This window comes from Carica papaya, unplaced genomic scaffold, assembly GCF_054855325.1.
Source record: "Carica papaya isolate Zhongbai unplaced genomic scaffold, ASM5485532v1 h2tg000061l, whole genome shotgun sequence".
Taxonomy (NCBI): Eukaryota; Viridiplantae; Streptophyta; class Magnoliopsida; order Brassicales; family Caricaceae; genus Carica; species Carica papaya.
In genome coordinates, this window is record NW_028277163.1 from 28828 (window position 1) to 41416 (window position 12589).

A 12589-nucleotide genomic window follows, 5' to 3' on the forward strand; every position below is an offset into this window, starting at 1 on the left:
ATTTTCACTGAATTAAATTAAATTAAATTAAATTAAATAAAAATCCAAATAAATAAATAAATAAAAAAAAAATAAATAAATAAAATATTTATTTTCATTTGGGTGTTACACGAAAACTGAGGGTTGGTAAAAAAAAATAAAACAACTAATGAAGCTCTTAATTTAAGTAAGTTCATTTATCAGAAGGAAAACCATTTATTGCATACTTACCGCTATGAGATTTCCAAAATCAACCTATAAAGAAAATAACTCAAATAATATTATGATTTCTTATAAAGTGAGCAAGAATAATAACTTTTTATTTTTGTTTTAAACTGCTTACCAGTACCCCTGGGGGTCCATAGGGATGTTCCTCTACGCATGAACCCAATATCCTATCAATTATTCGACCATCCCCATACTCCGTCTGGTACGAGTGTCAAAATGTCATCCTTCGATAACTCGTTCGATATAAGGGTGAATCAGAGATCAACAACTTATTTCTACACTATCAATCAACCCCTCAAAAGCAGATGGTGTTTATCGTCTAATGCGTATATTGATCAACTTTGGTTTCTTCAAGATGGAAAAGATAAGTCCAAACGAGCTAGAAGAAGGATATGTTCTTACCACTTCCTCTCATTTGCTCCTTAAGAACAACCATTTTAGTATTACGTCATTTTTGTTTGTAATGTTTGATCCTATCTTAATGAACTCATGGCCCCATCTTAGTGCTTGGTTCCAAATGATCCAACTCCATTTTTTACAGCACATGGGATCACATTCTAGGATTACACTGCTCGTGAACTTAGATTTAACAAACGGAGTAGGAGACAACAACATGCAGCATATACTAACTAATCTCGATTTGAAATATTTATATATAAATATTTCAAATCGAGATTAGTTAGCATTCTAGATTTATTGAGTGGTTGAGCACAATCTAATATAAATCAATAACCAATGCCAATATGAAAAGATTAGGAAAATTGTTCTTATTTTTTTTTTCTATAAGACTAATAATTGAAAACAATCTAATATTTAATTAATATAGTAACCAATCACAATATAGAAACAAAAAGAAATTGTTTATATACATATTTTTAATTAAATTAGCTTATGAGATAGTTTGAGATTGTTCAAATTAGATATGTATATTGTAATCCATTAACATTTTTTAAAGGTAAAACCCATCAAAAGAATAAATCATGAAAGTAGTCCACAAGAGAAGTAAATAAATTTTAAGTCTTTCTAGATTTTACCAATTATATAAATAAATTAGTGTATGATCTCCCATGTAGCTCAAAGCATTACATGTTTATATTAGTCTTTATCATAGAAAATTAAAACAAAGCAATAAGACAAATGGGAGTAGAGAAAATTAGGGTATATCTAGTAAAACTTTTATTTTAAAGTTAATGACTTAAATTTTAATCAACATGTACTTTTAAATGCTCCAAATTAAGCTATTACCTTTTTAGTTTCTTATATACGTATAAAATTAAATCAACGTAAATTTTATATAATTTCTTACCAAAAAAAAGCCTTTAATGTAAATATTTAATTTTGTTAAGAGAGGAGAAGGAATTATATTATGAGTTAGCAGTCAACACGTGAGAACTCATCTACTCTTATAAAAAATTTCATTACCCAATAACGTTGTTGATGTTTTTTAACCACAGTCTTCAAGTCAGCACAAGTAGAATTAGGAATCAATTTATAATTTAACAGTTCATCAAAGAGTATTTTAAGCTTAGAGAAATAAGTGCTCACTACTCACATTGTTCTAAGGATTTTAATGCTTAATTACTTCATTACAAACTTTTATTTGTCATAAGACTCTTACTTTCAAGAAGAAATTTGCTCTTGGTCTTAAGAGGAAGCATTAGATAAGAATGAGACTTACTTTTGCTCTTTGGTTTGGAAGCTTGAGCTCAACTAATACAAAAAAAAAAAAAAATTTACACATCCACCATTTAAGCCACACTATCATTTTAGTCATGCAATATTCACTAATGGATATTTATTTAATAAATATGTTTTTGATAAAAACATAATATTTTATATAATAAATAAAGATGATATATAATTATTTAGTGATAGTTTTGAATAACTATTGAATTCAATATATAATATTTTTAAAATGAAAGAAAAAGCATCATCCTCTCACATTACATTCCAAATAGCAAAGACAAAAGCCAGAAAAGAAAATCAAGAACATATCTAGGGATTTAATTTTAACATGTCCTCTAGCCAATAAACACTGACAGCCATTTTTATAGTTGTCATATGCAATTTGAATATTTTCTTCCATGCCCAAAAGAATTCATATTATGCATTATATATGTTACACATATATATTTATACAAAAAAAAAAAAATGCAAAATTTTTTTTTAAAAAAACTACAAATATTTATTTTATATATGCTGGCTATTATTAATTTAGCACCTAATTTTTTTTTTTTTAGAAAACATCAACTAAAAAAATTGACACTTCATATATTACTTTTTACAATAGAAACAAAAATAAAAGTTTAGGTAATAAGCACTCGATGTTCTAATTTTTCTTGTTTTGCTATAAAAGGAAAACAAACTAAACCACACATCATAAAGGACTAGTTTCCAATGAGATGTGCCAAAATAACAATTTATATTATTATTTAATTTTAATATGAAAAAGAAGTAAGCAACTCCACCATAATCATACCATACTTTTCATGTCAGATCCCAGTTACCATTATGACAAAAGCCAACAAAGAATCCTAAATGACAAAAAAATGCCTTCATTATTGTTATTTTCATTATACTATATACTGTATAACCCCCTGTCCTACTCAGTAAGGCCAACACGAGTGTAGTAATCAATTACTTCAAGCGTAATGGAGACATCCTTATAGACCCCCATAGATACTAGTAGGCTGATAAATGAGAAAATTGTTATTCCGACTGATTGAATATAAAATTTTGATATTATTATGTTATTGACTGTATAGGTCGGTTTTGAAAATCTTACTACGGTAAATATACAGTAAATAATTTTATTTATGATAAACGAATTTTACTTAAATTAAGATTTCCATTAGTTGTTTTTATGATTTCTACCAACTTTCATTTATGTGCCGGTGAGTAGCGTGATATTCTTACTCGGCTAGTGTAGCTTACTCTTTTAATTAACCATTTCAGATTAAGAGATCCAACATCTAGAGTCCGATCCACAAGAGGGTTGTGAGTAGGACGTTTAGTTTGTTTACTTTTCATTTATTTATTTGATTATTAGTTGTTCTTTTCGAATGGTCATTCTCGTATCCCTATTAGGTATCGTGAATTATTGTGTAAGGAATGTAAACCCCAACGCTATTATTTCACTTTCGCACTTAATTTATAATTTACTTCCTTTTAAATTCACGGGTCCTTGCACTTTCACTCAATATAATATACATACATATGTTTATGGATGTATATTATCATTGCTGGTTGAAAAGAAATTCAACAAGAAAGGTAAAAGGGTTATTTGTGCAATAGTTTTATTATTTTTTTTATTTTGTTAAATATTGTACGTCCAATACTTTTAAATAAGAAAACTATGTATATATATACATATATATGTTATGAAAAAGATTATTCGAGTAATATTCTGATTCTAATACAAATAATTTGTTACTTTTACCTTTTCTTCTCGGATCAATTACTCTACTCTTTCATTTTTAGAAACAAAAGGGAGTGGGAGACAACATTATGCAGAATATATATATATAGAGAGAGAGAGAGAGAGACTTAAAATCAAGACTAATTAGGAGTATAAATCTATTACAAATTAAATATGAAAACATTATAATTTTTGTTTTATATTTTTGAGATTGTTCAAATTAGACATGTATACTATAACCCATGAACATTTTTCAAAGGTAAAACCATCAAAACAATAAATCATGAATGGAGTCCACAAGAAAAGTAAACAATCCTTAAGTTCTTTAGATTTTACTAATTCCATAAGTAAATAAGTGGATCATCTCCCATGTGGCCAAAAGCATTCCATGTTTATATTAGTCATCATCCTAGAAAACTAAAACAAAGCAAAAGGCAAAAAGTAGCAAAGAAAATTTATAATACGGTAAGAAAATGACACGAAATTATATTATGAATCAATACACAACACGTGATTAATAAGCTCAACAAATAAAAAAAAAATTATACATCTATCATTTAAGCCAAATTATCAATGAAAAATACAATAAATAAAAAGGAACAATATTTGACTTTGAATTTTCACTTCTCGTAGTGTTTGAATTAACTTCTTATATTCTTCGTAACCATATCTTTATTATAACTTTTTCTTTTCTATTTCTCGTAATTGATTTTTTATAATATCGAAGTATCTTTGCACATTCTTCATTATTCTGTTCATGCAATATGTAACTAATATTTATGATAATAAGTAAACAAAACAAGAAACATATTATTATATAAAAATCACATTACACATACCCAATGAAATTTAAGATATTAATTTAAATTAGTTTTTTAATTAAAAAATAATATTTTATATAATAAATAATGATGATATGTAATTATTTAGTGATGGTTTTGAATAACTATTTAATTCAATATATAATATTTCTAAAATGGAAGAAAAAGCATCATCCTCTCACATTATATTCCAAATAGCAAAGACAAAAGCCAGAAAAGAAAATCAAGAACATATCTAGGGATTTAATTTTAACATGTCCTCTAGCCAATATTTTCTTCCATGCCCAAAAGAATTCATATTATGCATTATATATGTTATAAATATATATTTATACAACAACAAAAATTAATGCAAAATTTTTTTTTAAAAAAAAACTACAAATATTTATTTTATATATGCTGGCTATTATTAATTTAGCACCTAATTTTTTCTTTAGAAAACATCAATTAAAAAAATTGACACTTCATATATTACTTTTTACAATAGAAACAAAAATAAAAGTTTAGGCAAATAAGCACTCGATGTTCTAATTTTTCTTGTTTTGCTATAAAAGGAAAACAAACTAAACCACACATCATAAAGGACTAGTTTCCAATGAGATGTGCCAAAATAGCAATTTATATTATTATTTAATTTTAATATAAAAAAGAAGTAAGCAACTCCACCTTACTTTTCATGTCAGATTCAAGTTACCATCATGACAAAAGCCAACAAAGAATCCTAAATGACAAAACAATGCCTTCATTATTGTTATTTTCATGAAAATATAAAAGTAAAATTTAAAGTGATCTTTTAGTTCAATATATATTTGAAGAGTTTAACCTTTGTACAAATGTATAATCAGAGTGTTGTTTAAGTGTGAATATTACTTTGGAGATCTATGAATGTTTCAAAATTATTAAACATTGACTAGAAATTAGAAAAAAATTAATGTGGTAGGTTTAAATCTACCTCTATATATAGGGAGAGATAATATGCATAAACTTGAAACAAATAAAAAAAAATGCAAGAGATGAGTTCCAAAAATGGGAAAAATATAGATATAAATCATCTACAAAAGACTCAAGCCAATGTGTGGAATCATATCTTCAATTTCATACACTATGCTTGTCTCAAATGCGTTGTTGAATTAGGTATACCAGATATCATTCACAACCATGCTAAACCCATCACATATCAATAACTTATTTCTGCTCTACCAATCAACCCTTCAAAAGCAAATGGTATCCATCGCTTAATGCGTATATTGATTAACTTTGGTTTCTTCAAGAAGGAAAAAATAAGTCCAAACGAGTTAGAAGAAGGATATGTTCTTACAAATTCCTCCCAGTTGCTCCTCAAAAACAATCCCTTTAGTATTAGACCATATTTTTTTGCAATATTTGATCCTGTCTTAATGAACCCTTGGCCCTATTTCAGCACTTGGTTCCAAAATGATTATCCAACTCCATTTTTTACAGTACGTGGGATCACATTATGGGACTATACTGCCTGTGAACCCAGAGTTAACCATTTGTTTAATGAAGCTATCGCATGTGATTCTCATTTAGTTACAACAACTATAATTAATAGTTGTAAAGGTGTATTCGACGGGTTAAAGAAATTGGTCGATGTTGGAGGTGGCACTGGTAATTTCAGTAAAGGTTTGGCCCATTAGTTCCCAGAGTCAGAGTTTATGGTTTTTGATCTACCACATGTAGTTGATGGTTTGCAATCCACCCATAACTTGAAATATATTGGAGGAGATATGTTTGAAGCAATTCCTCCTGTCAATGGAATTATATTAAAAGTAAGTAGTAACATATTAATTATATAATAAAATATAATTATTTTTTTATTTAACGTGAATAATCAACTCACAATCACGTATATATTCATTTATTGCAACAACTACATATGTGTATTGATGGATGCAATGGATGTTACACAATTGAAATGATAAAGAATGTAAAATGATACTAGAACATTGTAAAGAGTCAATTATGAGAAGTGATGAAAGAGATGGTAAGGCAATAATAATAGACATCGTCATGGAGAATTAGAAGGAAGATGTAGAGTTTATCCAAACACAACTCTTATTTGACATGTTAATGATGGCTTACCTCCCCAGAAAAGAGAGAACTGAGAAAGAATGAGCTAAACTCTTCATTCTTGTTGGATTCAGTCACTATAAGATTATTCATGCACTAGGTACAAGATCGATCATCAAACTCTATCTTTAATATTTATTTATTCATTGTAAGATTATTTTCTCTAGGTACAAGATCAATCATTAAGCTCAACCCTTCATATTTACTTATTTATAATATGTATTTATGTTAATATACACATATTGACATCTTTACATATTAACATGATTAATTATTTTTTTTATAGATATGGTTGTTACTTTTATTCTTCTTTATAAAAGTGTAAGTTCAAATTCAGATAGTGCATTTAGTGTATTTTTTATTAGATCATATTATGTACGTAACACTTAATTTTATAATATATTAACTTTCACTCAATATAATATATATGTGTGTGTGGATGTATATTATCATTGTTGATTGAAAAGAAAATCAACAAGAAAGGTAAAAGGGTTATTTGTGCAAAGTTTTATTACTTTTTTTTATTTTGTTAAACATGGTACGTACAATACTTCTAAAGAAAAAATATATATATATATATATATATGTTATAGAAAACATTATTCGAGTAATATTGTGATTCTAATACAAATAATTCGTTACCTTTACTTTTTCTACTTCGGATCAATTACCCTAATCTTTCATTTTTAAAAACAAAGGGTGTGGGAAATAACATTATCCAAAATATGTATATATATATATAGAGACTTAAAATAAAGATTAATTAGAAGTATAAATCTTTTGAGTGGTTGACCACAATCTATTACAAATTAATAACCAATCCCTCATCCTTATCATTGATTTTGTGGCACCTTTATTAAAATATAGAGTTTAAAAATTAAAGAATAAATGCTGCTATTTTGTTGCTCAATTCGTTTAGTTTCAATATATATTTAGAGAGTTTAACATTTGGACAAATGTATAACTTAAATTTGTTTAATTATAAATAATGAATTAATTTTTAAAGATCCATGAATCTTTAAAAATTATCAGCAGGGACTTATATATTGACTTAAAAATTAGAAACAAATCTATATGATAGATTTAGATGTACCTCTATACATATAGAGAAAGCTAATCTATACAAACTCGCAATAGATAGAAGAATACAACGGATGAGTTACGTCGACAGGGAGAATATAGATATAAACGAGTTACTAAAGGCTCAAGCCAATGTATGAAATCATATCTTTAACCTCATACACTATGTTTGTCTTAAGTGCACTGTTGAATTAAGCATACCAATCAACCCCTCAAAAATGAAGGGTGTTCATCACCTAATGCACATATTAATTAACTCTAGTTTCTTCAAGAAGAAAAAGATAAGTATCCAAACGAGTTAGAGAAATGATATGTTCTTACCACTTTCTCTCAGTTGCACGTCAAAAACAATCCTTTTAGTATTACACAATTTTTGTTTTTAATGTTTGATTCTGTCTTAATGAACCCATGGCCCTATCTTAGTGCATGGTTCCAAAATGATGATCCAACTCTATTTTTTGCAGGAAATGGGATCACATTATGGGATTACGTTATCCGTGAATCTAAATTTAACAATTTTTTTAATGAAACTATGACATGTGATTTGTATTTAGTTACAACAATCGTAATAAAATAATATAACTCAAAATAACGAAATTTTAAAATTTGTATTTTAAAATTTACCTCTTAAACTTGAAACATATTTTTTGCTATAGTAAAAAGAATATTATTACTTATTTTTTTTTGTTATAGTTTAAATTTTAAAATATGGTGATAAATTAATATGGGCATTATTTTTGTAATTGTTAATATGAAATTTATTATATGTCGTGTTAAATACAGTTGTAATTATGATTTTTCTATAATATGAACAAATGTGCCTACTACTAGCGTCTTAATCAAACGGATTGGATTTGAAAATAGCAGTAAGAACATATCCTTCTTCTACTTTACTTTGATTTACTTTTTGATCTTCGCAAAAGTTAGTTTGAATTAAGATTTACATTAGATGGTAGACGTAAGTTCATGCTCTTTATGAGTTTTTCTTTATTATGAATTATGCTCACTTTCTTTTTTAAAACTTGATGTAACGTAGCTTATAAAGTTGAAAAATAGTTTCCAAAAATGGACTTAAGCCTCCAATAACTTATCAATGTTATGGTCTCCTTCACTTGGACACTTTATGAGCTTTCTTCTAGCGAAGATTAGCTAGTAAAGACACAGAGCTAAGCAAATAATAATGGGCTAAGCTAGAGGCAAAATAATTTGTTTTTCTTTGTAAATGTTGTACATTGTATATTTATGTATATCAATTTAAAAAATATATTGTAACAATAAATAAATAAATTAGTTTGTAATACCCTTAATTAATTTTAATATAATTAAAATTAATGTATAAATATAATTTTTGAATTTTTTATTTAATGTAAAAATGAAGAAAAATAGGTGGAGGATGAAATTGAAAATAATTTTGGAAAAAAAAAAGGGTGAAAATTTGGGTTCTGAGTGTTTTTGAAAGAAAAATCAGAAACTGGGTGGTCAAAATGTAATTTAAGAAAATTATGTCATGTAAGACGCCCAATCAGCAGCCCCACAAACCGGAGCGACCACATGGCAAGACACACTGATGCGGTGCCACGCGGGAGGCCACGCTGGCGATCCACGTACCCGCAATCGGTCTGAATTTATTTTCGTGCGCACGGACGGTCCGGATCTGTTTTTCCTTTAAACGTGATCTGACGGTCCGTATCAAATCACGATGAACGGTCCAAATTCACTTTCTATTTAAACGTGATTGGACAGTTCAGATCAAATCGCGATGAACGGTCTAAATTCACTTCTTATTTAAACGCCATCGGACGGTTCAGATCAAATGCGATAGATGGTCCAGATCAAATGCGATAGACGGTTCAAATTAAAAGAAGACAGATATAAATAATCCTCTTCATACCAAACTCTAACCCTAGCTGCCAAACCCCCCCGCCGGAGAAGAAGAGCCAGTCGCCGAGATGGGAGTCAACCGTCGCCTACCGTCACGCCGGAGCCACTTCCGACTGCCAAAAGAGGTAAAAAAATTTCATTCGTTCAAAATTCAATTTTGAACACCCCCATGGCTAAATCAGAGCAAAAGGACTGGTGGATGAGCAAGAAACTACGGACAAAGCCCAGCAGCACCGCCTTGGGAAAAAGTAAAAACTGCCTTCAATAAAGCCCTTTCCAATTCCCATTTCGTGTAATTTTTTCACCATTTTAATCACCATTCCTTTCTCTACAGGTTGACTGAAGCAAAACACCTAACCTCGAAGGTGAGTCGGCGGAGCTGCCGCACCGAAAAACTCCACCACCAGTAAGCTTCAGTTTTTCGACTTTTTTCGGGCAACCGAGACCCCTTAACGTGTTTTATCATAGGGATGGGTACAAAACTGAACGAAAACAGACAACCCAAGGTAAACCGCCACTGCGGGCGACGGTACCGTCGCCGGAGCACAGCGGATTTACCGTGCCAGAATTTCGAGATTGGCCAAAAAGTATTTCTAACACTGATTTTGGGCTTTTTGAGGTATTTTTAGGTACATGGAGTGTGTTTTAATCCCTGAAAAAAAATTTAGAGAATCGGGGGACCGCCAATAGGCACAGTCAAAAGTTTAGCGTTCGGACACCAATTCGAGTAAGAATCTCTCACCCTATTCCTTGTTATAGAATTGATGTTTAATTATAAATAATGTGGTATTTGTATAAATTAGAAAACAATTATAATTAATTACAGCTTACTAATTGAGCCACAACCAGTTATTTATTTGTCATGTTTAACTGATTGATTGATTTTACAGTTTGAATGCATGATAATACACTAGAATTGGCATGATAACTTAATTGTGTTTCCTTGATGCATGTATTCCATGTTTTATGTGATTTACAGTTAAAATTAAAAAACTAAAATTTAAAGGTAAACGAGAGATTATTTGATTAAGTGAAAGGATGAATGGTAGCCTTACTGGATATCCTGAAAAATGGTGGACAAATCGGGTACATAGAGAACCCCACCATGAACGTTACCTCATACTAGACAAAGTATTGAGGGATGGTATTTTTGACGCTCATACCAGACAGGGTATGGGATGGTACGTTAATTGAAAATGTTAAAAGAGAGTTCACGCGTAGTGGAAAAATCCCTATGGAACCCCATGGATACCAGTAGGCTGATTAAAGAGAAAGTTGCTGCTGCCGACTGATTGCATATGAGATTTATGATATTTTTTATATTATTGACTCTATAGGTTAGTTTTGGAAATCTGACTGCGGTAAGTATGCGGTAAATGATTCTATTTATGATAAAGAGATTAACTTGAATTAAGAGCTCAATTAATTGTTTTCATGATTTTCACCAACCTTTATTTCTATGTCGGTGAGTAGCGTGATATTCTTACTGGACTAGTGCACCTCACTCTTTCATTAACCATTTTAGATCAAGAGAACCAAGATTCAGAGCCCGATCCACAAGAAGGTTGCGAGTAGAATGCCCAGTTGTTTATTTTTCACTTATTTCTTTAATTTTTCGTTATTTCTTTTAAAATAGTCATTCTCGTAGCCCTACTGGATAATCTGAATTATTGTGTAAGGAATGTAAACCTTAACTATTTATTTCACTTCCGCATTCAATTCATAATTTATTTCTTTTCAAGTTCACGGGCCGTTACAGTTGGTATCAGAGCCGCGTTCCTCGAAACTATTCCTTACACAAAAATCTTATGAAACACCAAAAATAATAAATTACCACTCAACTATTTCTTATGAAATGCAAGTACAGATAGATGAGAAGAGGAAGACCCCACTAAACCGAACAACCCGGGAGGGTTCGCTTCGAGAGGATGTTGACCGACTATTTGGAATGCTGGAGAGTCTCATCGCTGCCCAGCAGGCCTAGAAGAAAATGAGGGAGCTACCTGACCCTCATCCACTGCCATAGTTTAAGCCACTCCTGCAATGGGAGAATCTTGAGCACCCCAGTACAACCCTACTCCTCCACAGTACCATCTAACACTACCACAGTATGGTCCGGTGCCCCAACCACATCACCTGACACCACCACAGTATAGCCCGGTGCCCCAACCGCATCACCCAGCACCACCATAATATAATCAGGTACCTCTACCGTATCATCCAGTACCACCACAGGGCCATCCAATCCCTCCCCAGCAACATCTGGCCCCTCTTCCATAGGACTCAGTTTTACCCATGATGGACCTGATAGAGATTAACACAGGAGACTCTGATGTATTTCTAAGAATGAATTGTTTAGCGACGTATCACGCCACCGTGGATTGTTGCCATGAGAAAAATTGCATTTAAGCCTCCTAATGAAGAGTCATTTACAAGCTAATAAAGGTTTTGAATATTATTACCTCATAGAAATTTCTTTATCACACAGCGATTTAACTTAGTTGTTTTCTCTAACTAGGCAAACCTAAGAAAGAAAATTTATTTTAAAGAGATCCTAGTAGTCTAAGACTTTCCAAAAGTGTTTCCTGATGAACCTCTCAGACCACCAGTGGATATGAAAGTTAAGTTCACCATAGACCTTCAGTATGGCACGCAACCGATCTTAGTTTTCCCTTACCGAAGGAGTCATGTAGAAATAGAAGAGTTGAGGAAATAGATCAAGAAATTACAGGACAATGGGTTTATTCGACACTGTGTTTCTCCGTGGAGTGCTGGAGTCCCATTCGCAAGGAATGAGAGATGGGACGTTAAGGTTATGTATTGACTATAAAAGACTGAACAAGGTCGCGATCTAGAACAAGTACCCCCTCTAAGATCCAAGACCTTTTTGATCAATTGCAGGGTGCCCAAGTCTTCTCTAAAATATATCTGCGTTTAAGTTACCATCTGGTAAAGATCAAGGCAGAAGACATTCCCAAAACAGCTTTTTGAACCAGGTACGGTCACTATGAGTTCCTGGTCATGCCATTTGGACTAACCAATGCACCAACCATTTTCATGGATTTGATGAACAGGATTTTCAGGCAATTCT

At 30.7% G+C, this 12589-nt stretch overlaps 1 pseudogene; it reads left to right on the forward strand.

Annotated features, from left to right (window-relative positions):
- The first annotated feature begins 5451 nt into the window (after positions 1-5451).
- On the forward strand, positions 5452-6106 carry LOC148239643 (trans-resveratrol di-O-methyltransferase pseudogene; annotated as a pseudogene).
- Positions 6107-12589: the final 6483 nt, after the last annotated feature.